This window comes from Heterodontus francisci, chromosome 8, assembly GCF_036365525.1.
Source record: "Heterodontus francisci isolate sHetFra1 chromosome 8, sHetFra1.hap1, whole genome shotgun sequence".
Taxonomy (NCBI): Eukaryota; Metazoa; Chordata; class Chondrichthyes; order Heterodontiformes; family Heterodontidae; genus Heterodontus; species Heterodontus francisci.
In genome coordinates this window covers 81,135,816-81,158,641 of record NC_090378.1, presented here as the reverse complement: position 1 = coordinate 81,158,641, position 22,826 = coordinate 81,135,816, and the positions used below count along the sequence as shown (strand labels likewise).

The 22,826-nt window shown below is 43.1% G+C and overlaps 1 protein-coding gene across 5 annotated transcripts in view; it reads left to right on the top strand.

Moving 5' to 3' along the window:
• Positions 1-22,826, top strand: part of LOC137372947 (low-density lipoprotein receptor-related protein 8-like) — a 123,955-nt gene that overhangs the window by 9,917 nt on the left and 91,212 nt on the right. The window lies entirely within an intron of this gene.

Here is a 22,826-nt window from a genome sequence, read left to right as displayed (position 1 = left end):
TATAATATGATTAACTTTGTATAAAAGAATAAAATTAATGTAGAATAATGTGAAAGAAATCCATTGTGTGCAGAAAAAAATAATGCAGTTGCCTTATTCAGTGTTCACTGAAAAGGTTGGTTCATCACTACATTGAGTGTGTTGCAGTCTTAGACATGGGTGTCGCTAGTAAGGTTGTATTTATTGTCCATCCCCTGTTGCCCTCAGAAGGTGATGGTGGGCTGCCTTGCACCGCTGCAGTTTTTGTGGTGATGTTGCTCTCCATAATGTTAGTTAGGAAAGTACAGGATTTTGAACTAGCGATGATGAAAGAATGGCAATACATGTGCAAATCAGGATGGCGTGGGGTGTGTGACTTGGAGGCGAAATTGGAGGTGATGTGTTCCCTTGATATCGCAGCTCTTGTCCTTGTTGGTGGTAGAGGTCAAGGGGCTGGGAGATGTTGCTGAAGTAAGTTTAGTGAGATTGTACAGGATGGACTGCGCTTGCTTTAGCCACCGTGTGTTGGTGGTGGGGTGGAACGGATATTGAATCTTGAAGCTGGGCTGTTGATTAAATGTATTGTTCTGTGCTGGGCGGTGTCAAGCTTGTTGTGGCTGCATTTAAGATGATCTGCATTTATAATATTTAAATCATTTGTGATATGATCTCTTTATCTTTGAAACAAATGCTTTCTTCGAATACACTTACTTTCTGTGTGGTATAAACAGCATTCAATATAATCGGCAACATACTTGTTCATCTAGTTTAATTGATAAGTGAATTATGAGGGTATCAGCTGTACCCACGGTTTCTCATGTTACATCTATTTATAGCACACAGTGATTACATTTTCATACTTTTTCTATCACATGGAAATGATACCCAATAACATCCTAATTACAAAGATCATTTTGAAGAAGCAGTTTATGTTCCAATCATTCTGAACCCATGTAATCAGTGCTTAAGAATATAAGCATTTTTGGTTGTTAGTGTAATTAGTGTGCTAAGAATTACACTATCAACCACCTTACGATTATCAGTTGAGCTCACAATGCAGCTTATTTAGGCTTGCTAGAAGCTACATATATTCATATGCAGGAATCTGTCCTCTGCAGACAAAAGGTTCATGTCCAGGCTTTGCGCCTTTTTTGAAGTAAGCAAAAGCATGAAGGACACTAATTCCCTGGTGCATTCTCCATGGCAACACCTTGACCAATCAGAGTGGATTCCATCAGATGGAAAAATAGCAAATATAACTCCTCTATTCAAGAAGTGTGGGGGGGTTGGGGAGGCAGAAAACAGTTAACTATAGGCCAGTTAGCTTGATGTCTGATATGGCGAAGGTGTTCGAATCGATCGTTAAGGAGGCTATAACAGGGCACTTAGAAAAACTCAAGGTAATCGGGAATAGTCAACATGGTTTTGTGAAAGGGGAATCATGTTTAACCAATTTATTGGAGTTCTTTGAAGGAGTAGCATGCACTTAGGATAAAGGGGAGCCCATTGACGTACTGTACACTGGATTTCCAGGAGGCATTTGACAAGGTGCTGCATTAAAGGTTATTGCACAAAGTAGGAGCTCATGGTGTAGGGGCTAACATATTAGCATGGATAGAAGATTGGCTGGCAGAAAGCAAAGAGTATGCATAAATGGGTCCTTTTCTGAGTGGCAGGATGTGTCGAGTGGAGTCCCGCAGCGGTCTGTGCTGGGGCATCAACTTTTTACAATTGATATCAATGACTTAGATGAAGGGAGCAATGGCATGGTAGCTAAATTTGCGGATGACACAAAGATAGGTAGGAAAGTATGTTGTGAAGAGGACATAAGGAGGCTGCAGACAGTTTATAGATAAGTTGAGTGAGTGGGCAAAAGTCTGGCAGGTGGATTGTAATGTGGGAAAATGTGAAGTTATTCACTTTGGCAGGTAAAATGAAAAAGCAGAGTATTACATAAACGACTGCAGAATTCCGAGTGCAGAGGGATCTAGGTGTTATAGTGCATGAATCACAAACCGTTAGTATGCAGGTACAGCAAGCAATAAAAAAGACTAATGGAATGCTATCCTTTATTACGAGAGGAATTGAAAATTAAAGTAAGGATGTTATGCTTCAGTTACGTAGGGCATTGGTGAGAGCACATCTCGAATACTGTGTGTAGTTTTGGTATTATTTAAGGAAGGATGTAAATGATTTGGAGTCAGTTCAGAGGAGGTTTACCAGATTGATACTTGGAATGAACGGGTTGTCTTACGAGGAAAGGTGGGACAGACCTGGCTTATTTTCACTGGAGTTTAGAGAGTCAGGGGAGACTTGATTGACATATATAAGATCCTGAACAGTCTTGACAAGGTGGATGTGGAAAGGATGTTTCCTCTTGTGGGTGAGTCCAGAACTAGGGAGCACTGTTTTAAATTAAGGGTCGCCCTTTTAGGACAGAGATGAGGAGAAATCTTTTCTCAGAAGGTGGTGGAGGCGGGGTCATTAAATATTTTTAAGGCAGAGGAAGCTGCATTCTTGTTAGGTAAGGGAATCAAAGCTTATCGGGGGGTAGATGGGAGTGTGGAATTCGAGACACAAACAGATCAGCCACAATCTTATTGAATGGCGGAGCAGGCTGGAGGGGCCGAATGTTCTACTTTTGCTCCTTATTCATATGTTTGACTTGCCAACCAATCAGCACCCTTTTCTCATGCAGTATAAGTTGTTGTTCCCTTTGAAATTTGGCATTCTTGCATCTGTCCTGATGAGTGCAAGATGAAAAGCTCAACAGCATGTCTTTTTTTCTGCAATAAAATTTATCAAAGTGAAATCTTGTCCATTTGGTTTTTGGTTCACTAAACGGTGGGGGGGTGGGGGTCAATCAATGGATTTGTTCTTTTCGTTTGGTGGTATTCATTGGGATCATAGCACAATACCCTAAAAATATAAGGACTTGAATTTGCATTCCCAGGATATTGTTCAACTGGATGTATTCAGATGTCAATCCACCAAAAGCAGAAAATTGAGCTAGGGTGAATTTGATACGGTGATGGATTGTTGCTATGACATTAGTGCATGCTGACTGATCTAGGTTGTACTGGCCATTGTGGTTTTGTTAATGATGGGGCAATATTTAAAACAATGCAGGAATAGTTGCTCTGGTGAAATTCTAAACACATTGTTCTTCATTCTGTTTACAATGTTGCTACACAGTGACCAGAGCTATTATCCTTCCCCCCAGAGAAATTATCCCTCCCCCTTTCTCCCTATAATATCCAAATCAGATGTAGATATGAAAAAGGAAATTGCTCTGTATAGGGACACTAGGCATTAATGGAAGAAAATATGTTGTATCCGTAAATTTAAAGAAGTACAACATTGATGGACCAGTGCACTGCAAGGAAGTGGAGCTTTATTTTCCTAGAAGGGGAGTTTACAAAAATTCAAACTGCCTGAGATTAGTTAACCCACAAAGACCAGCGATCAATGCTTCCTGTCCTATAAATATTGATGACTGAGGAAACTCAGTAGAGCATTAGGATTTTAGTGGACGTGTGAAATTTTTATATTTATTTCTACTTCAGCTGTGGAAAATAGCATGCAGCAGCACACTTGTGGATTTTGTTACTAAAAATGTGGGCTGCATCTGGCGGGGAGGGAGAGAACATTTTGAGCTGTATTCAACACTTCGGTGAAATAATGCAACTGATGAAGCCTCACTGGTTTTGACAATGGTGGGAGCAGTTTGATATAATGAGTTAATAGCATCAGAATAAAATATATTGACGTGATTTTGTTCAGAAAATTAATAAGCTAGTGACAACACTGAGTTAATGTTACCTTCAAGCTTATAAAGTACAAATGCCCTATGTATTGTTTGGTGTTTTAATAAATTGCAAAGCCTGTCCAGCTTTGTTGAATGAATGCCATGAAATGTTTGTATTGTTTGATTTTAATTCTTTGATAAAATATTAGTGTGATATCAATTGGGAACTGTTTGATGTGGGTGTTGGCTTCTCCACCTCTGAATTAACAACCAGCGCAAATCCTGAGACACGAGCATGATTTTAACTCAGTAGCTCTGGCGAGAAAGGGGTGGGTGGGTAGTTAAAATGGCAGATGGGATTTGTGGAGTTTGGGGCAGAAGTGATTAAAATTGGGGATGCTTAAGAGGCCAGAATTGGAGGAGTGCAGATACCTCAGAGGGTTGTGAGACTGGAGGAGGTTGCACAGATAGGGAAAGGTGAGGGATTTGAAAATGAGGATGAGAATTTTAAAATGGAAGCATGGCTTAACCCAGAGCCAGTGTAGGTCAGTCAGCACAGAGGTGATTGGTGAGCTGGATTTGGTGCGTTTTCGGATGATGTTGAGGGGCAGCATGTAGATGAGAAATAGGAGGGTAGATCCTTGGGGGACTCCAGAGGTAATGGTGTGGGAATAGGAAAAGAAGCCATTGCAGGTGAATCTCTGACTATGATTGAATAGATAAGAATGGAACCAGGTGAGTGCAGTCCTGCCTAGATTATACGCTCAATATCTTGATTGATTTGAACCTACGATCTTCTCACTTAAATTCAAGAGTGCTACCACTGAGCCAATGCTGACACCAATCCACACAATTGAGAAATATTGAACTGTCTATAATATATTAGAAGTCTTGCATATAGCATGCATCCTGTAAGTGTCACACTTAACTTCCTGCAACACTTTCTTGGTCATTCTTAACGACCCCCCTCCCTTAAAGGCCTGCTCAGGTCTGCAAAAAGAAAACCCATCCCGAGCCCGGCAGAACCACATCCAACCCGAGCCCGACTGACCCGATTCCTTCCATTTTTTTTCCCATGCTCGACCTCACCATCAGTTAACTTACCTTCCGTTTTTCACTTTGTTGCTGATCTGCACAAGCTTAAAATAACTGTAACAAAAGCACCTTTCTAGTCCAAAAATTAAACTAACATTGGAGCCACTTACCTGTGATAGAGCATGTCTGACCCGGCCTGACCCGAGACCGAATGCCGGTCCTGGAAGTGCAACCCGATCCGAACCCAACACGTGTCGTCGGGTCCCATCGGCTTCGGGTCGGCTAGCAGGCCTTTACCCTCCCCTACTATCCTGTTTTGTTCATAATGCCCCTGTTCTAAAACAGCCTACGCTCTGACTCACCATCAGCAATGCTATAGGCTTTGGGTGAAGAGAGAATTTCAGTTGGCTGTGATATCCCAAAGGCAAAGTAGCCTCCTGCACTCACTGGGCTCACATACAAGGAATGGCCACTGGCAAGGTGCTGGAGGGTTGGTGCTCTGGCAGTCATGTAGCACCTCACCCAGTTGTGTATTGTTCCCTTCTGGAAAAGAAGAGATAAATTAGAGGTGGAAAAGAATAAAAATGAGTGTAATTGAGATATTAATGATTGGTCATTAATCAGTTTGGGTGTGTTTATATTACAAGCATCGGAACTTTATGAAAAATATTACAGGAAGCAACTTTCCCGCTACGTGTTGATATCTTATTCGGACTGAAGTTCAACACTGAATTCATTCTGCCTATCTTCTCATCGTATCCCTCAATTCATTGAAAAAAATTGTTTAGCATAATAGCAGTTTCCTGTTATTGAATATTGCATTCTTCTGTCCTTAAGTACTACATAAGTTGAATGTGAGGGTTTTTAGTATAAGCTTATCAATTTTTTGTTTAAATTCCTCTACTCTTTGTCACAGAATAAAAAGTACAGATTTAAATATTGGGAGAACAGGTTTCACCTGAAACGTGGCTGTGGTTATTTTACTGAACTTTTACTCAATTTTATTGAATTTTACTGAACGGAGTCAGTTCCCAGTGATCGCCAGAGCTGACAGGCAGCCATAAAGGCGGGGCTAAAGTGTGGCGAGTCGAAGAGACTTAGCAGTTGGCAGGAAAAAAGACAGAAGTGCAAGGTGAGAGCCAACTGTGTAACAGCCCCAACAACAAATTTTATCTGCAGCACCTGTGGAAGAGTCTGTCACTCTAGAATTGGCCTTTGTATCCACTCCAGGTGCTGCTTCACAAACCACTGACCACCTCCAAGCACTTACCCATTGTCTCTCGAGACATGGAGGCCAAAGAAGAAGAAGATTTTACTGAACTATGCCATGAGCAGAAAGAAGGGACTGTGTCATATAAGTCACTTACTCGGGTTCCCTGCGCTTCCTTGGAGGGAAGCAGGGTATGAAACTTCTCAACTTTTTCTGATTTGAGCGATGAAACCTTTGGTTGTTACACTGGATTTGGAAGCGGGGGAAAGGAGAGAGAGTAGGATAGTTCTGTTCAAGCAGGAGATTCAGAGTCCAGGAACTCCAAGCTTTAAATGTCTTGGCCCTGAAATGTTAATAATGGGTATTAAGCCCTTTGATAAATTCAGTCCAATTATCCACAACTAATGAAAAATAATTCTCAAACTGGAGTCCTGTTAAAACGCCTTGCAGGCAAACATGCCCTGTATTTTATCAGAAGGTAAGCTTATTTTTGTGAGCAGAAGCTTTGAGTTAAGGAGCCCCTAAAAATTTATTCTGGTGCTAAAATATTAAATGTTGTGACTGTTTGTTTTTTGTGGTGCTCTATGTTAAGCATATTGATGGTTTTGATCACTGCATGTCAGCATTGAATTGGCCTTTATAGCCACTCCAGGCGCTGCTTCACAAACCACTGACCACCTCCAGGCGCGTATCCATTGTCTCTCGAGATAAGGAGGCCCAAAAGAAAAAAGAAAGAAAGAATGTCAGCATTGAACTTCCAGGTATAATACAGCCAGGTACAGTGTAAATCATGCCAGTTGCCACAACAATGTACCTCACTAGTATCCTCAATCACTCTCCCGCTCACCCCTGTCCTCTCGTCCCTCAACGCTCACCCACCCACTGACTGCACTGATGTGAATTTATTCAGCTCCCAAACCAGTCAACCTTCTGGTCTCTCTCAAATGAGATTGCCAATTTATGGTAGTTTTGTGTAGTTTTATGATTTGGAATCACATCCATCAGAAACTGGGATTGGGCTCTTCACAACTTTATTTCTCATAGAACCTTACGACCAGCATCAGTCTAAGCTGGGTTTAAATCCAGGTCCTAAAGGAGGCAGGCAACATGCTAACCCAGTACTCTTCTCATTCTTTTTCATTTGGACCACCAGTTCTGTTTCAGTCTGATTGCTCACACACATCTTCCTAATAATTTGGCAGAGGCCACCATAGAACAGGTTATTTTAATTAATTAAATCAATTAATTAGTCAATTTTAATGAAAATTTATTGAAGGAAAGAGTAGTTGCTGATAGCTGACAGCAATAGATATCAGTTAGTTATCATTCACTGATTAACTGCTACTAAGGGCATCTAGTCATCCCACAGCTGGTCCTGGTGGCAGGACTGGAAATGGGCACCGTTTCTGATTGTCATGTGGATGGCTGCCCCACTGTGATCATGTGATGGTTGGCTGTTTTACATACTAGAGGCACTGTAGCTCTCCTCTGCTGCAGTGCAAGGGTTCCTCACAGGCATCAGTAACCATGTCTTCAATGGGTAGCCCTTGTTGAAAGAATCCATCCCTGAAGGCAAGCGGGGGACCTGAAAAGCAGAGGTACCTGGGACTGTCGAATTATGTACACACTATGGCTGCTTCCCGGGAAGTGGGCACACACCTGCAGGAAACACTTTTGGTGGTCGCAGACCAGTTGAATGTTGATTGAATGGAAGCTCTTCCGATGGATGAAGGTGGCTGGGCTGGTCCATGAGAGCTTTGATGACCACATGTGTGCAACCTATTACACTTTACACCAGGGGAAATCCAGCAATGGCCCCGAATCCAATGGTCCTCTTGGCCTGACTGTCAGGGTCAGTCCAGTAGTGCACATAGTCACCTGCCCTCTTGAAAAGGGCATTGGTCACCTTCTTGATGCAACGGTGGGCTGCTACGTGGGAGACCCTACACATGGTGGATCCTTGAAAAGATCCAGACGTGTTAAAGTTTAATGCCACCGTGATCTTCAGGGCCACAGGCATAGGGTGACCCTCAAATCCCATAGGTTGCAACTCGTCCTGTAGCAGGGTGCATAAGTTGGTGACAGCCTCCCTAGTGAGCCATAGTCTTCGTTGACAATGGCATTCGGACATTTGAAGGTGGCTGATCCGAGTCCGGTACACTCTCTGGTGCAGGTGGGCCATTCTTGGCATTGCCAGTTGCTTCTGTTCTTGTGGATATTCACGGCAGGCGCCGCTGCCCCTTGACCCTCCCTCCGTCGGAGATGGTGCGTTATGCCACGGGGGTCCAAAAAGACAGGGTGTACGAGCCTCATGCCAGGTAACCAGTGGGCCTTCAGATCGCTGTTGATGCAGAGAGAACCCTGTCCTACCTACAGAATCTTTGCTACTTCTCCTAGCGCACTCTCTGATGGCCCTCAGTGCCCAGTCTTGCTGATGGCCGACCCAATCATCCAGCAGTATGGGCAACCAAATATCTCGCACAACAGTTTGGTACATCACTATTATCTTGACAGTATCAACTTTTGACCATATTGCTCAAGATATGAGGCAGTCAGACTTGATTCCTTTTAAAATAAGGCCCATTTACCTCATTACTGCACCTGGAGAAAACTCGTGCAGAAAAGAGGAAAACGACTGGACACCTGTTAGGTCAGGTCTCCGATCCAAGTACACTGCCCTAGTGTGTCTAGAGCTTTTCTAAATGGGCGTAACTGGGTTGCTGCCAGCAACAAGCACAAACCCAGCATTTCAGTGTAAATGAGGTTTCCATTAGGCTGTTGATGGGATTTTTTTTGTTTGTTTGTGGGATGTGGGTGTCACTGGCTAGGCCAGCATTTATTGCCCATCCCTAATTACCTTTGAACTGAGTGGCTTGCTAGGCCATTTCAGAGGGCATCAAGAGTCAACCACATTGGTGTGGGTCTGTAGTCTCATCTAGGCCAGACCAGGTAAGGACAGCAGATTTCCTTCCCTAAAGGACGTTGATGAATCAGATGGATTTTTACAACAATCGGCAATGGTTTCATTGACGCCATTAGACTAACTTTTTAATTCCAGATTTTATTAATTGAATTCAAATTTCGCCATCTGTCGTGTTGGGATTCGAACTCATGTCCCCAGAGCATGCGCCTGAGCTCTGTATTACTAGTCCAGTGACATTACCACTATGCCATTGCCTCCCCTAGATGCCTAAATGTGGGGTATCCAGAAAATGTGGGCAGTGGGGCTTGAACCAGAGCTGTCCTACTCAACCAGGAGTAAGCTTTAAACCCAAATCTAGTCCTTCACCAAGACCACCTACATTCTATCTCCAACTAGGCTGAAACCCACATCCATGGCTTTGTTACCTCCAAACTTTGATTTCACCAATGTTCCCTCTGTTAGACTCCTGAGTTGCAGCCAACCAAAACTCCAACTCTCCTAGATGTCTGCTGCCCTTATGCTATCCTGTATGAAGATCTGGTTTCCTATGATGCCAGTACTCGTGAAGCTCAAAAGACTCCCATCCCTATGCCATTAGCAATTTCTCATTTTCACATCTCTGTGGCCTTATTCCACCCTACTTCTGCAATCTCCAGGATTATATCCTAGTTCACAAACTTTGCTCTTAAGACTGTAGTCTGCTATGTGAATTCCCTATTGTTCTCCCACCTCCTCATTCCTGCATTGATGGGTAAGTCTTCAGTTACCCTTCCCCATCACAGTGAACTCTCTCTTTTTTGGTCCTTTGTTACCTGAATCTCTACTTTTTAAAAAAGCCTCCTTAAACATGCCTCTTTGAGATTTAGGTTATCTTGTGCAAGTTATCTCCAACTTCCTGCTTGATGTTCTCAAATCCCCTGTAAAGCACTTTGGGACACTTGTTACATGAAATGCGCTGTAAGTGGAAGTAATTGTCAAGCTTAGACCTGGGTTTGTTTGGTATCTCCACTGTGTTTTTCTTTTATTATCGGAGAATTGGATAAAGGAAATTGATGTAATGGGACAATCACTTGCTCATATGCTAAACTAAATGAGATTTTCTGTTTCAGCTTAATATGCTGTTCCTATTTGTGTTTGATGGATGTTTTAATGGAAGGCTATCTGCAACATGCCAAGAAACAATTCTATTTTAGACTATGAAATCAACCATTTTAACTTCTTAGCAGCAGTGTGATTGTATTTGCAGTTTGTCATGTACTGGCCTGCTGCCACAATGAAGAATTATCTTGGTATTACTATTCTCTGTAGTGCAGGTCCTCAATGCTTTTAAGATCACTGATAACTTCATGGCATCAGCACTAACTAGAATACACTCAACACTTTGCCATCTTAACAAGGTGATCTTGAATGAAATAGGTTTTGAATTGCACTTGTGCTGGTTTCATTTTTTTTTCTCCACCACCACAATTGTTACCTCTCTTCCGAAGATGACAATCCTTATGAGGGCATATTTTTACAGGTGACCATGGTCTTTTAGTACCTTGTCCAACTAACTGTTACTCATGTTTGATCCAAAGCACTGAGAGTGAGCAAGCTGTGTGACTGAAGAATCTGGGTTCAGTCACAATCCAAGTTAGAAGATTGTAGATATTTTTATTTTCTATTTATGAAATGTGGCTGGCCATTTAAAATTTGAATAACATGATGGGGAGAATCTTCATAACAAAGATCTATCTCTTAACTTGTATTTCACATGTTGGAGAGGCTATACATTACTATGTGGTGTGAAGAATGTCACTTCAGAGGCATTATTCCTGTACAAATACAAGTTGATTGCAAAGCAAGTAGAAGCCACTTACCATGGACTGCTTCCTTTGCCTGGGAAACAGTTCAGTTAGTTGAAGGTATGGGGTTTCAGTCTAGTTTTGAGTGGAGACCATCCCTTTAATTTGATGAGCTTTGCTCATCAATGAAAGACACCTATTGATTTCCTGTATCTTAGCTGTGAACTACAAAGGATATGAGAGGTATATCCTGGGCAGCAAGCTGTCAGTTCTTTAGTGCTTCTGAGCCCATCATGTATAAGTTTTGTTATGGATGCTGGCCCAGGTTTACTGACACACAAAGAACCATCACTAAATCTCTTAGTGTGTCTAAGGTGGTCGTGGCTAGATGCTTTGTAACTGAGCTTAATCTCATTTTCTGCTAATGTCTCATTTAAAAAAAAAAATTGATTTGTAATTTATAGCCCAAATGACATTGCTTGACAGTATTTATCCAGCCACTGTCTGAAGACCAGGAGAACATGATGGGGCTTGTGTTAATTCAGTGAGTGAATTACAATAATGTGTTTTTTGTTTGATCCCTGGGCAATGCTACGTTACCATAGGAGCAAGAGCTTATTCACAGGAGTGATCTTTGGCATTGAAGAAGAGAGAAATATTTGAACAAAACCTAAACCATAACTGAAATATCCCAAAAAGGCCTGATCACAGGCACCATCATACTAAAAAACTTGCATTGAGATAGCACCTTTAACAAAGTACAATGGTAGAGTGATTAAAATTGGAATGCTCAAGAGGTTAGAATTCGAGGAGTGCAGATATCTTACAGGGTTAAAAACAAGGAATGCTGAAAATACTCAGCAGATCTAGCACCATCTGTGGAGAGAGAAGCAGAGTTAACGTTTCAGGTCAGTGACCCTTCTTCAGAACTGAAGAATTTCAGATTTCCGGCATCAGCAGTATTTTGCTTTTATCTTACAGGATTGTAGGACTGAAGGAGATTGAAGGGATAGGAAGGGACAAGATCATGGAGGGGCTTTGAAAACAAGGATGAGAAATTTAAAATCAAGGCATTGCTTAACTGGGGACCAGTATTGTTCAGCGAGTGTGTGGTGATGGATGAACAGGACTTGATGTGAGTTCGGATGCAGGCAGCAAGTTTTGGATGACGTCAAGCCTACGGAGGGTAGAATGTGGGAGGCTGGCAGGAGTGTGTTGAAATAGAGGGTATAAAGGCATGGATGAGGGTTTCAGCAGCAGATGTGCTGAAGCAGAGGCAGAATGAGGAAATGTTACAGAGTTGGAAATAGGCAGTCTTTGCGATGGTGTGGATATGTCATCTCGTAGGTCAGATATGATACCGAGTTTGCAGCCAATCAGGTAGTTGCCAGGGAGAGGGATGGAATCCGTGACTAGGGAACAGAGTTTTTGGGGAGGCCTAAAGACAGTGGCTTTGCTCTTCCCAATATTTAATTGGAGGAAATTTCTTCTCATCCAGTACTGGATGTTGTAGAAGCTGTCTAGCAATTTAGAGACAGACAGTGGAGGGGTCGAGAAAGGTGGTGGTGAGGTAGAGCTGGGTGTTGTCGGCATGCATATGGAACCTGTTTTTTGTGTTTTCAGATGATGTCGCCAAGGGACAGATGAGAACTAGGAGGGGGGCCAAGGATAGGGGTACACAAGGTAACTATGTGGGAGTGGGAAGGGAAACATTGCAGGTAATAGGTGTCATTGTTCATTGATCAGGAACCAGAATGTATTGGCCATGAATTTCCTCTGAATTTCTCTTGTTGCACTGAAGTTATGTTGGCACACTTTCAGAAAATCTGAAGAAATCTTGGTCCTTTGTTTTGATTTTTCCCTAACCAGGGGGTACTGAGAGCCAGTGTAGTGTCTCTTACTGTTAACTTGGTTGTGATCACTAATTTGCCTAACCCAATTCTGGTGTGCATAGCTTAGTGCCACACTGCGTGATACACTTGAAACTTTCAAAAATAGAAAATACAAATTATTTTTGTTGTTTCCAATCTTTGACAACTACCTTATATCAGATTTTGATTGTCATCGTTTTAGTTGATGTTTTCCCCTTTTCATAGGGAAAAATACATAGAACCAACAACTATTTCAAAAGTCTCTGCTAACGGAGCAGAAGCTCCAGACAACTGGACCAGGGAAGCATGGCTGAAGCTCTGATTCTCCTATTCCAGTTCTTTTGGAATACCATGTGATGGCCCTCGAATGCTGTATTGTGTCACAGACAGCCGTCCTGATTTTGGTGGTAGTGCTCTAAGTAATTTGGCCCTAAAAATCACTGGCTATTGTTCCTTGTTCTGACAAACAGTAGAGCTAGTGCAAGAACATAAGTGGTTGGTGTCAACTATCAATGTCAGCGGCTTTTTTTTTATTCATTCATGGGATGTAGGCGTCACTGGCCAGGCCAGCATTTATTGCCCATCCCTAATTGCCCTTGAGAAGGTGGTGGTGAGCTGCCTTCTTGAACCGCTGCAGTCCATGTGGGGTAGGTACACCCACAGTGCTGTTAGGAAGGGAGTTCCAGGATTTTGACCCAATGACAGTGAAGGAACAGTGATATAGTTCCAAGTCAGGATGGTGTGTGACTTGGACGGGAACTTGCAGGTGGTGGTGTTCCCATGTATTTGCTGCCCTTGTCCTTCGAGTTGGTAGAGGTCGCGGGTTTGGAAGGTGCTGTCTAAGGAGCCTTGGTGCATTGCTGCAGTGCATCTTGTAGATGGTACACACTGCTGCCACTGTGCGTTGGCGGTGGAGGGAGTGAATGTTTGTCAATGGGGTGCCAATCAAGCGGGCTGCTTTGTCCTGGATGGTGTCAAGCTTCTTGAGTGTTGTTGGAGCTGCACCCATCCAGGCAAGTGGAGAGTATTCCATCACACTCCTGACTTGTGCCTTGTAGATGGTGGACAGGCTGTGGGGAGTCAGGAGGTGAGTTACTCGCCGCAGGATTCCTCGCCTCTGACCTGCACTTGTAGCCACGGTATTTATATGGCTACTCCAGTTCAGTTTCTGGTCAATGGTAGCCCCTAGGATGTTGATAGTGGGGGATTCAGCGATGGTAATGCCATTGAATGTCAAGGGGAGATGGTTAGATTCTCTCTTGTTGGAGATGGTCATTGCCTGGCACTTGTGTGGCGCGAATGTTACTTGCCACTTATCAGCCCAAGCCTGGATATTGTCCAGGTCTTGCTGCATTTCTACACGGACTACTTCAGTATCTGAGGAGTCACGAATGGTGCTGAACATTGTGCAATCATCAGTGAACATCCCCACTTCTGACCTTATGATTGAAGGAAGGTCATTGATGAAGCAGCTGAAGATGGTTGGGCCTATGACACTACCCTGAGGAACTCCTGCAGTGATGTCCTGGAGCTGAGATGATTGACCTCCAACAACCACAACCATCTTCCTTTGCCCTAGGTATGACTCCAGCCAGCGGAGGGTTTTCCCCCTGATTCCCATTGACCTCAGTTTTGCTAGGGCTCCTTGATGCCATATTCGGTCAAATGCTGCCTTGATGTCAAGGGCAGTCACTCTCACCTCACCTCTTGAGTTTAGCTCTTTTGTCCATGCATGAACCAAGGGTGTAATGAGGTCAGGAGCTGAGTGGCCCTGACGGAACCCAAACTGAGTGTCACTGAGCAGGTTATTGCTAAGCAAGTGCCGCTTGATGGCACTGTTGATGACACCTTCCATCACTTTACTGAAGATTGAGAGTAGGCTGATGGGGCGGTAATTGGCCGGGTTGGACTTGTCCTGCTTTTTGTGTACAGGACATACCTTGGCAATTTTCCACATTGCAGGGTAGATGCCAGTGTTGTAGCTGTACTGGAACAGCTTGGCTAGGGACGCAGCAAGTTCTGGAGCACAGGTCATCAGTACTATTGCCGGAATATTGTCAGGGCCCATAGCTTTTGCAGTATCCAGTGCCTTCAGTCATTTCTTGATATCACGCGGAGTGAACCGAATTGGCTGAAGTCTGGCACATGTGATGCTGGGGACTTCAGGAAGAGGTCAAGATGGATCATCAACTCGGCACTTCTGGCTGAAGATTGTTGCAAATGCTTCTGCCTTATCTTTCGCACTGATGTGCTGGGCTCCCCCATCATTGAGGATGGGGATATTTGTGGAACCACCTCCTCCAGTTAGTTGTTTAATTGTCCACCACCATTCACGGCTGGATGTGGCAGGACTGCAGAGCTTAGATCTGATCCGTTGATTATGGCATCGCTTAGCTCTGTCTATCGCATGCTGCTTACGCAGTTTGGCATGCAAGTAGTCCTGTGTTGTAGCTTCACCGGGTTGACACCTCATTTTTAGGTATGCCTGGTGCTGCTCCTGGCATGCCCTCCTATACTCTTCATTGAACCAGGTTTGGTCTCCTGGCTTGATGGTAATGGTAGAGTGGGGGATATGCCAGACCATGAGGTTACAGATTGTGGTTGAATACAATTCTGCTGCTGCTGATGGCCCACAGCGCCTCATGGATGCCCAGTTTTGCATTGCTAGTGCAAGTTCTTCCTTTCTTTTCTTGTGTTTTGAACATCTAGTACAGGGGTTGGCCAATATAACCCCTCTACTCAAGAAGGAGGGGAAGCAGAAAACTGCTAACTATAGACCAGTTAGCTTGACGTCTGTCATGAGGAAGGTGTTAGAAACAATCATTAAAGAGGTTATAGCTGGGCACTTAGAAAAACTCAAGGTAATCGGGAATAGTCAGCATGGTTTTGTGAAAGGGAGATTGTCTTTAACCAATTTATTGGAGTTCTTTGAAGGAGTAACATGCGCTGTGGATATAGGGGAGCCCATTGATGTTCTGTACTTGGATTTCCAGAAGACATTTGACAAGGTGCCACATAAAAGGTTATTACACAAAGTAGGAGCTCATGGTGTAGGGGGTATCAGATTAGCATGGATAGAAGATTGGCTGGCTAGCAGAAAGCAAAGAGTATGCATAAATGGGTCCTTTTCTGATTGACAGGGTGTGATGAGTGGAGTTCTGCAGGGGTCTGTGCTGGGGCCTCAACTTTTTACAATTGATATCAATGACTTAGATGAAGGGAGTGATGGCATAGTATCTACATTTGCAGATGACACAAAGATAGGTAGGAAAGTTTGTTGTCAAGAGGACATAAGGAGGTTGCAGACCGATAAAGATAGGTAGAGTGAGTGGGCACAAGTCTGGCAGATGGAGTATAATGTGGGAAATGTGGAAGTTGTTCACTTTGGCAGGAAGAATAAAAAAGCAGAGTATTACTTAAATGGAGAGCGACTGCAGAATTCCGAGGTGCAGCGGGATCTAGGTGTTCCGGTGCACGAGTCAAAAAAAGTTAGTATGCAGGTACAGCAAGTCATAAAGAAGGCTAATGCAGTGCTATCCTTTATTATGAGAGGAATTGAAAATAAAAGTAAGGATATTATGCTTCAGTTATGCAGGGCATTGGTCAGACCACATGTCGAATACTGTGTGCCGTTTTGGTCTCCTTATTTAAGGAAAGATGTAAATGTTTTGGAGGCAGTTCAGAGGAGATTTACTAGATTGATACCTGGAATAAGCGGGTTGTCTTATGAAGAAAGGTTGAACAGACTGGGCTTATTGTCACTGAAGTTTAGAAGAATGAGGGGAGACTTGATTGAAGTATATAAGATCCTGAACGGTCTTGACAAGGTGGCTGTGGAGAGGATGTTTCCTCTTGTGGGTGAGTCCAGAACTAGGGGGCACTGTTTTAAAATTAGGGGTCACCCTTTTAGGACAGAGATGAGGAGAAATTTTTTCCCTCAGTGGGTTGTGCGACTTTGGAACTCTCTGCCTCAGAAGGTGTAGGAGGCGGGGTCATTGAATATTTTTAAGGCGGAGGTAGATAGATTCTTGTTAGGCAAATGGAATCAGGGTTGTCGGGGGTAGATGGGACTGTGGAATTCGAGTCACAAACAGATCAGCCATGACCTTATTGAATGGTGGAGCAGGCTCGAGGGGGGCCGAATGGCCTACTTCTGGTCCTAATTTGTACGGTCGTAATTTCAATCTTATATAGGGCAAGCAAAAATCCTGTTTTTGTGTCCCCAGGAATAGGTTGAAAAAAACATTTTTGTTTTCAAAGTTGAATCTTGATGTTACCCAAATCTTAAATTTGCCTTCGGCTTTATCAACTATTTCCTGGAGAATCATAACAGCACGTTTTCTTTCACTTCTCGGTGGATATTTTTCGGCAAAGTTTTTGAGCTTTGCTAATAATTGTTGGGTACAATTTGTTTTTCTTTTTGTTAACGTGAAACTTTTCATCCCATATCAGACACACCAGAGCCCTGTTTGGCTTGGTAGCAAAAGAAAATCTAAGTCATCTCCAAACTAGTCACTATTTTCATCTTAGATGATTCTTTGTTTCAATGCGATTTGTTTTCTGAGATTGAATTCATGTTTTTTTCTCAATATGATGCTTATAACCCCTTTTATTCCCTGCAAATCTTTTTGTAACCAAACTTTTTTTGACAAACTTTCTTGAAAATCAGAGGCAAATGCACATTAAAACACTTTTATTTTGTATATCGATTGTTAAGGCTATTCAAGTGACATACCACTTTTGAAGCCTGCCAGGGTATAAACAAAATTTTTGATTAAGCAAATAAATAACTCAATAGGAAGATTGTGTTGCTGCCTATTTCTTTAATTTGTCTTTTCCTGACTTTTTAGGTTTTTTTCATGAGAACGCGATCCAACTGAAAAAGATTAGGAGCCACAACGAAGATATTATAGTCGCATGTGGCTCTGAAACCATGGGTTGCTGATCCCTAATCTAGACTAATGAGACAGACTAATGAGCTGCACTAACAATTCTATATATTGCCCCGTTTACTGGCTGAAATCTATTTAGATAAACCTAAATAAAATGGGCAAGGAAAATTAATCTTGTTAAAATATGAGGAAAAATACTAACTTTCATTTGGAGGAGAGTAATTTAATTCCCGCATTTGTACATTAACAAGAAATCAGTGACCCTGAAACCAGACAATTATAGCAGCTGACTGCTTTTAGATTTTCAAAGCCCAGAATAGAACTGTATGTTCTAACTAGTTCAGTTTTCCATTTGTGGATGTAATTGTTGTTAGTATCGAGTCTTTCAAGACTTTTAATTAAAAAAAATCTGTTAGGGACTGCATGTCTGATGTTACATCAAGAATGAGCGAGAACTTTATCCAACTGAAGACTCGAGTTGTTTTTGCCTATAATGTCCAAGCTGCTCCCCACCCCCCCCCCCCCGCCCCCCCAGTAAGCTTCCCTGTCCTCTATCCTTCCCCTGGGCACACGTTCAGGCTGAATCAGACCATGCAAAGTCTTGGTAAGTTCGACCGAAAGCTATATCTCCAATCCAAATCATATCAGTCAAGACCATTCAAATTTCCATCTCTGCAACATCACTTGCCTTTGCATCTGCCTCACCCCCAATGTTGCTGAAGCCCTTAACAATATCACCAATGTGCTCCTTGCCAGTCTTCCATTCTCAAATTCTCCATAAACTCCAACTTGTCCAAAACACATTGTCCCATCTTCTGCTAGTACATCATGCTGCTCTACCTTGGCAGCCTGTCATCCTAATCTTCAAATTCCTCCCTTCCATCTCCATTCACTGGTACAACTTCTTCCAGCCTTTTTTTTTAAGAGATACAGCACTGAAACAGGCCCTTCGGCCCACCGAGTCCGTGCTGACCATCAACCACCCATTTATACTAATCCTATACTAATTCCATATTCCTACCACATCCCCACCAGTCCCTATATTTCCCTACCACCTACCTAGCCTAGGGGTAATTTATAATGGCCAACTTACCTATCAACCTGCAAGTCTTTGGCATGTGGGAGGAAACCGGAGCACCCGGAGGAAACCCACGCAGACACAGGGAGAACTTGCAAACTCCACACAGGCAGTACCCGGAATTGAACACTGGTTGCTGGAGCTGTGAGGCTGCGGTGCTAACCACTGCGCCAATGTGCCGCCCTTCTGTTCCCTTCTACAGTCTCTGGTCCTCTGACTCCTGGCTTCTGTGGATCCCCCATCTTGCATTACACTGTTAGTAGCAGAGCCTTCAGCGACATCGGTAATGCTCCCTAGAATTCCTTCCTTAAAACTATCTGGCCTCTCCACTTCTCTCATATGGGGTGAAATTTGTCTACATCAGCAGCGTGAAACGGGCTTGTAGTGGATTAGCAGCTGATTTTTTTTTTTTTTTATTACCATGCCAGTTTTTATTTTTCAATGACTTGGAAAATATTGCGATGACTTTAAATTTCAAACCGAGTTAAAAACGACAGTGAGACTAGGAAACAAGTCTCCATTAAGAGTTTTAACTATTGAACTAGAGGGATACGGTCCCCGGAAGTGCAGAAGGTTTTAGTTTAGGCAGGCATCAAGATCGGCGCAGGCTTGGAGGGCCGAATGGCCTGTTCCTGTGCTGTGCTGTTCTTTGTTCTATTATTCTGTGAACTCCAGTTGAAATAAGATTAGATGCAGTGAAAAATCTGCTGCCATTTTGATAGAATTCTATTTTGCACTGTTGACGTAGGCTAATTTCGCCCCTTAGAATCATAGAAAGTTTAAGGCACAGAAAGAGGCCACTTGACCCATCGTATCTGTGCTGGCCGAAAAACGAACCACCCATTCTAATCCCACCTTGCAGCATTTGGTCTGTAGCCCTGCAGATTATGGCACTTGAGCTGCATATCCAGACTTCTTTTGAATGAGTTGAGGGTTTCTGCTTCAATGACCCTTTCAGGCAGTGAGCTACAGACCCCGACCACCCTCTGGGTGAAAAAGATTTTCCTTATCTCCCCTTTAACTTTTCTACCAATCACTTTAAATCTATACCCCCTCATCACTGACCTCTCTGCTAAGGTGAATAGGCCCTTCACCTCTACTCTATCCAGGCCCCTCAAAATTTTGTACATTTCAATCAGATCTCCCCTCCGCCTTCTCTGTTCCAAGGAGAACAACCCCAGCCTATCCAATCTTTCTTCATAGCTGCATTTTTCCAGTCCTGGCAACATCCTTGTAAATCTCCTCTGTATCCTCTCTAGTGCAATTACATCCTTTCTGTAATGAGGTGACCAGAACTAAAGACAGGGCTAAATTGTGGCGAGTCGAAGAGACTTAGTAGTTGGCAGGAAAAAAGACAGAGGCGCAAGGGGAGAGCCAACTGTGCAACAGCCCCGACAAACAAATTTCTCTGCAGCACCTGTGGAAGAGCCTGTCACTCCAGAATTGGCCTTTATAGCCACTCCAGGCGCTGCTTCACAAACCACTGACCGCCTCCAGACGCGTATCCATTGTCTCTTGAGATAAGGAGGCCCAAAAGAAGAAAAGAAAAAAAGAATGACCAGAACTGCACATAGTACTCAAGTTGTGGCCTAACCAATGAGTTATACAGTTCCCACATAACCTCCCTGTTCTTATATTCTATACCTCGGCTTTTTTAACCATCTTATCGATCTGTCTTGCTACTTAATCTTTAAAAACCTTACAAATCCTCAAGCTTTCAATTAGCTATTCCTACATTCAATACAGTATCTAAATACAAAAACAAGAAAGGCTGGAATCACTCGGCAGGTCTGGCAGCATCTGTGGAAAGAGAAGCAGAGTTAACGTTTCGGGTCAGTGACCCTTCTTCGGAACTGACAAATATTAGAAAAGTCACAGATTATAAACAAGTGAGGTGGGGTGGGGCAAGAGATAACAAAGGAGAAGGTGCTGTTTGGACCAGGCCACGTAGCTGACCAAAAGGTCACAGAGCAAAGGCAAACAATATGTTAATGGTGTGTTGAAAGACAAAGTATTAGTATAGATTAGGTGTAAATATACTGAATATTGAACAGCAGGAAGTGCAAACCTGAAGAAAAACAACCTGAAAAAAACAGTGGGTAAGCAAACTGAACAAACTAAGATGAAATGAAATAAATGCAAAAAAAGATTGTAAAAAATGTAAAAAGGAATGTAAAAAAAGGAAGAAAAAATAACTAAAAATGAAAGTAAAATGGGGGGCTGTCATGCTCTGAAATTATTGAACTCAATGTTCAGTCCGGCAGGCTGTAGTGTGCCTAATTGGTAGATGAGATGCTGTTCCTCGAGCTTGCGTTGATGTTCACTGGAACACTGCAGCAATCCCAGGACAGAGATGTGAGCATGAGAGCAGGGGGGAGTGTTGAAATGGCAAGCAACCGGAAGCTCAGGGTCCTGCTTGCGGACTGAGCAGAGATGTTCCGCAAAGCGGTCACCCAGTCTGCTCTTGGTCTCCCCAATGTAGAGGAGACCACACTGTGAGCAGCGAATACAGTATACTACATTGAAAGAAGTACAAGTAAATTGCTGCTTCACCTGAAAGGAGTGTTTGGGGCCTGGGATAGTGAGGAGAGGATCTAAATACAAGTTGCTTGTTTATTCAATATTGTCCTTTATCTTTTGATTTTGGGTTTGAATTTGCCCAGATATATGGATTAAAGTGTCCTCTCTGCTGTCTGGAAGGGCTCCACATGAAATTGAAATGATTTTGTGATGGTGACAACCTGACGAGAGGGATAAGGAATCTGGAGTGAAGGAGGGGCCACGTGGTGAATTGAGTGAGCACACTGGCCTTTTTAAGTTAGTTTGAATCTGGTCAGACTGCTGGAAATTAAGTTACCCTCAGTCTGGATTTTACAAGAAGCAAATTTGGGGCAATCAATCCAATTTCTGGCGAGTGGCCCACACCAAAAAGCTGTGTGTGTAGATTGGTACATTATAAAACAGGCAGTGCATTAAATATCAAAGGATGTAGTGGCTTTTAATTCAGTTAACAACCACTTAAGAACATGCATCCAGTAGTGGGCTCCTTGTTTAGCTGTTACAACTTGCGTATGAGTAGGTTTTTCTTCTCACTCAAAAGATTTTTTAATTAATTTTGCCGTTAACAGCAATAGGGAGATAAATTTGTGAGTGTCCATTTTTAGGTGCCTTGCCTGCAGTGTTAACGACTCGGGCTCAAATGGTGAGGTTCGAGGAACTTTGGATTTTGGGCCTCAGACGTCATTGTAATGTAGATGGTATTGTGGTAGGTGCCTGCACTGGTTAGTGCTCCAATTTCCAGGTAGGTGATTGGGTTGGATTGTAGGGATCTGGAGGAGGAATAGGTGTGCCTCAGAGTGGGGGATTTGGTAAGGAGATTGCAAGCCTCGAGAGTGCTGTTGGGGAGATTAGAATGTCAGTGCAGGGGCCAGGGGAAGATTGGTGGGGTGGGGTGAGGGGGGGAACTTTGGAGGTCAGGGTGGGGGTGGGGTGAGGTTGGAAATCCTGAGACCGGGAACAGCTTATGGTAAATGCTTACTCTTTTTTTAACTTGTGTCGCATATGAAGTTGGTTCTCCCAGAGACAACCAGCACTGGCACTGGCTGCTCAGGGCAAAATTGCACCAGAAGCAATTGTTGGACCCCTTATTTAGATGTGGAATTGCTAACACCTGGTTCAGATTTGGGTAAAGGATACCTCTTGTTGGTTTATTACCTAAATGGCATCTTGCGCATTTGCCCTTGAAAGTATGTGTGAGCATCTTGGACCCTATTTTTGATCCTTATATGGTCACGTAATATGTAAAAAAAAAAATGGACATTACACAGGGTAATTTATTCCTCATACTGTGCAAGTCTTCCCTGAAGCACTGAGAACAGAAATGCAGCCTTACAGAAGGCTGTTGTAGAGGCTTTGATGTCCCTCATTTAGCCACATAATGAAGAAGTCAAGTTATGTGGTTTGGCATGACATGTCATGTGAAATCCTGCAGAGTTCTGCATTTAATCTATGTGTTACAGTTTGGTGCTCAAGCATAGCAATGTTGCACACAAAGTCCGGAAGGTTGTGAAAAGGCTCCTGTGCAATGTTGGACCACTGCCCCATGAAACGTGCCCTGCTTTTAAAGAGTGAAGCTTGTTTTTGCTGGAGTAAGAGTAGATTGAGAAGGAATGTGATCCAGGTTTTTAAAATATTGGGAGGCCGTTTAACTTGGATTGTGGAGCACAGATTGGGAGAATAGGAATGCAAAGTTAAACAGCTTCAAGCCTAGAAATTAAAAAGCTTCCTTCCCCCTCCCCTCAACAGA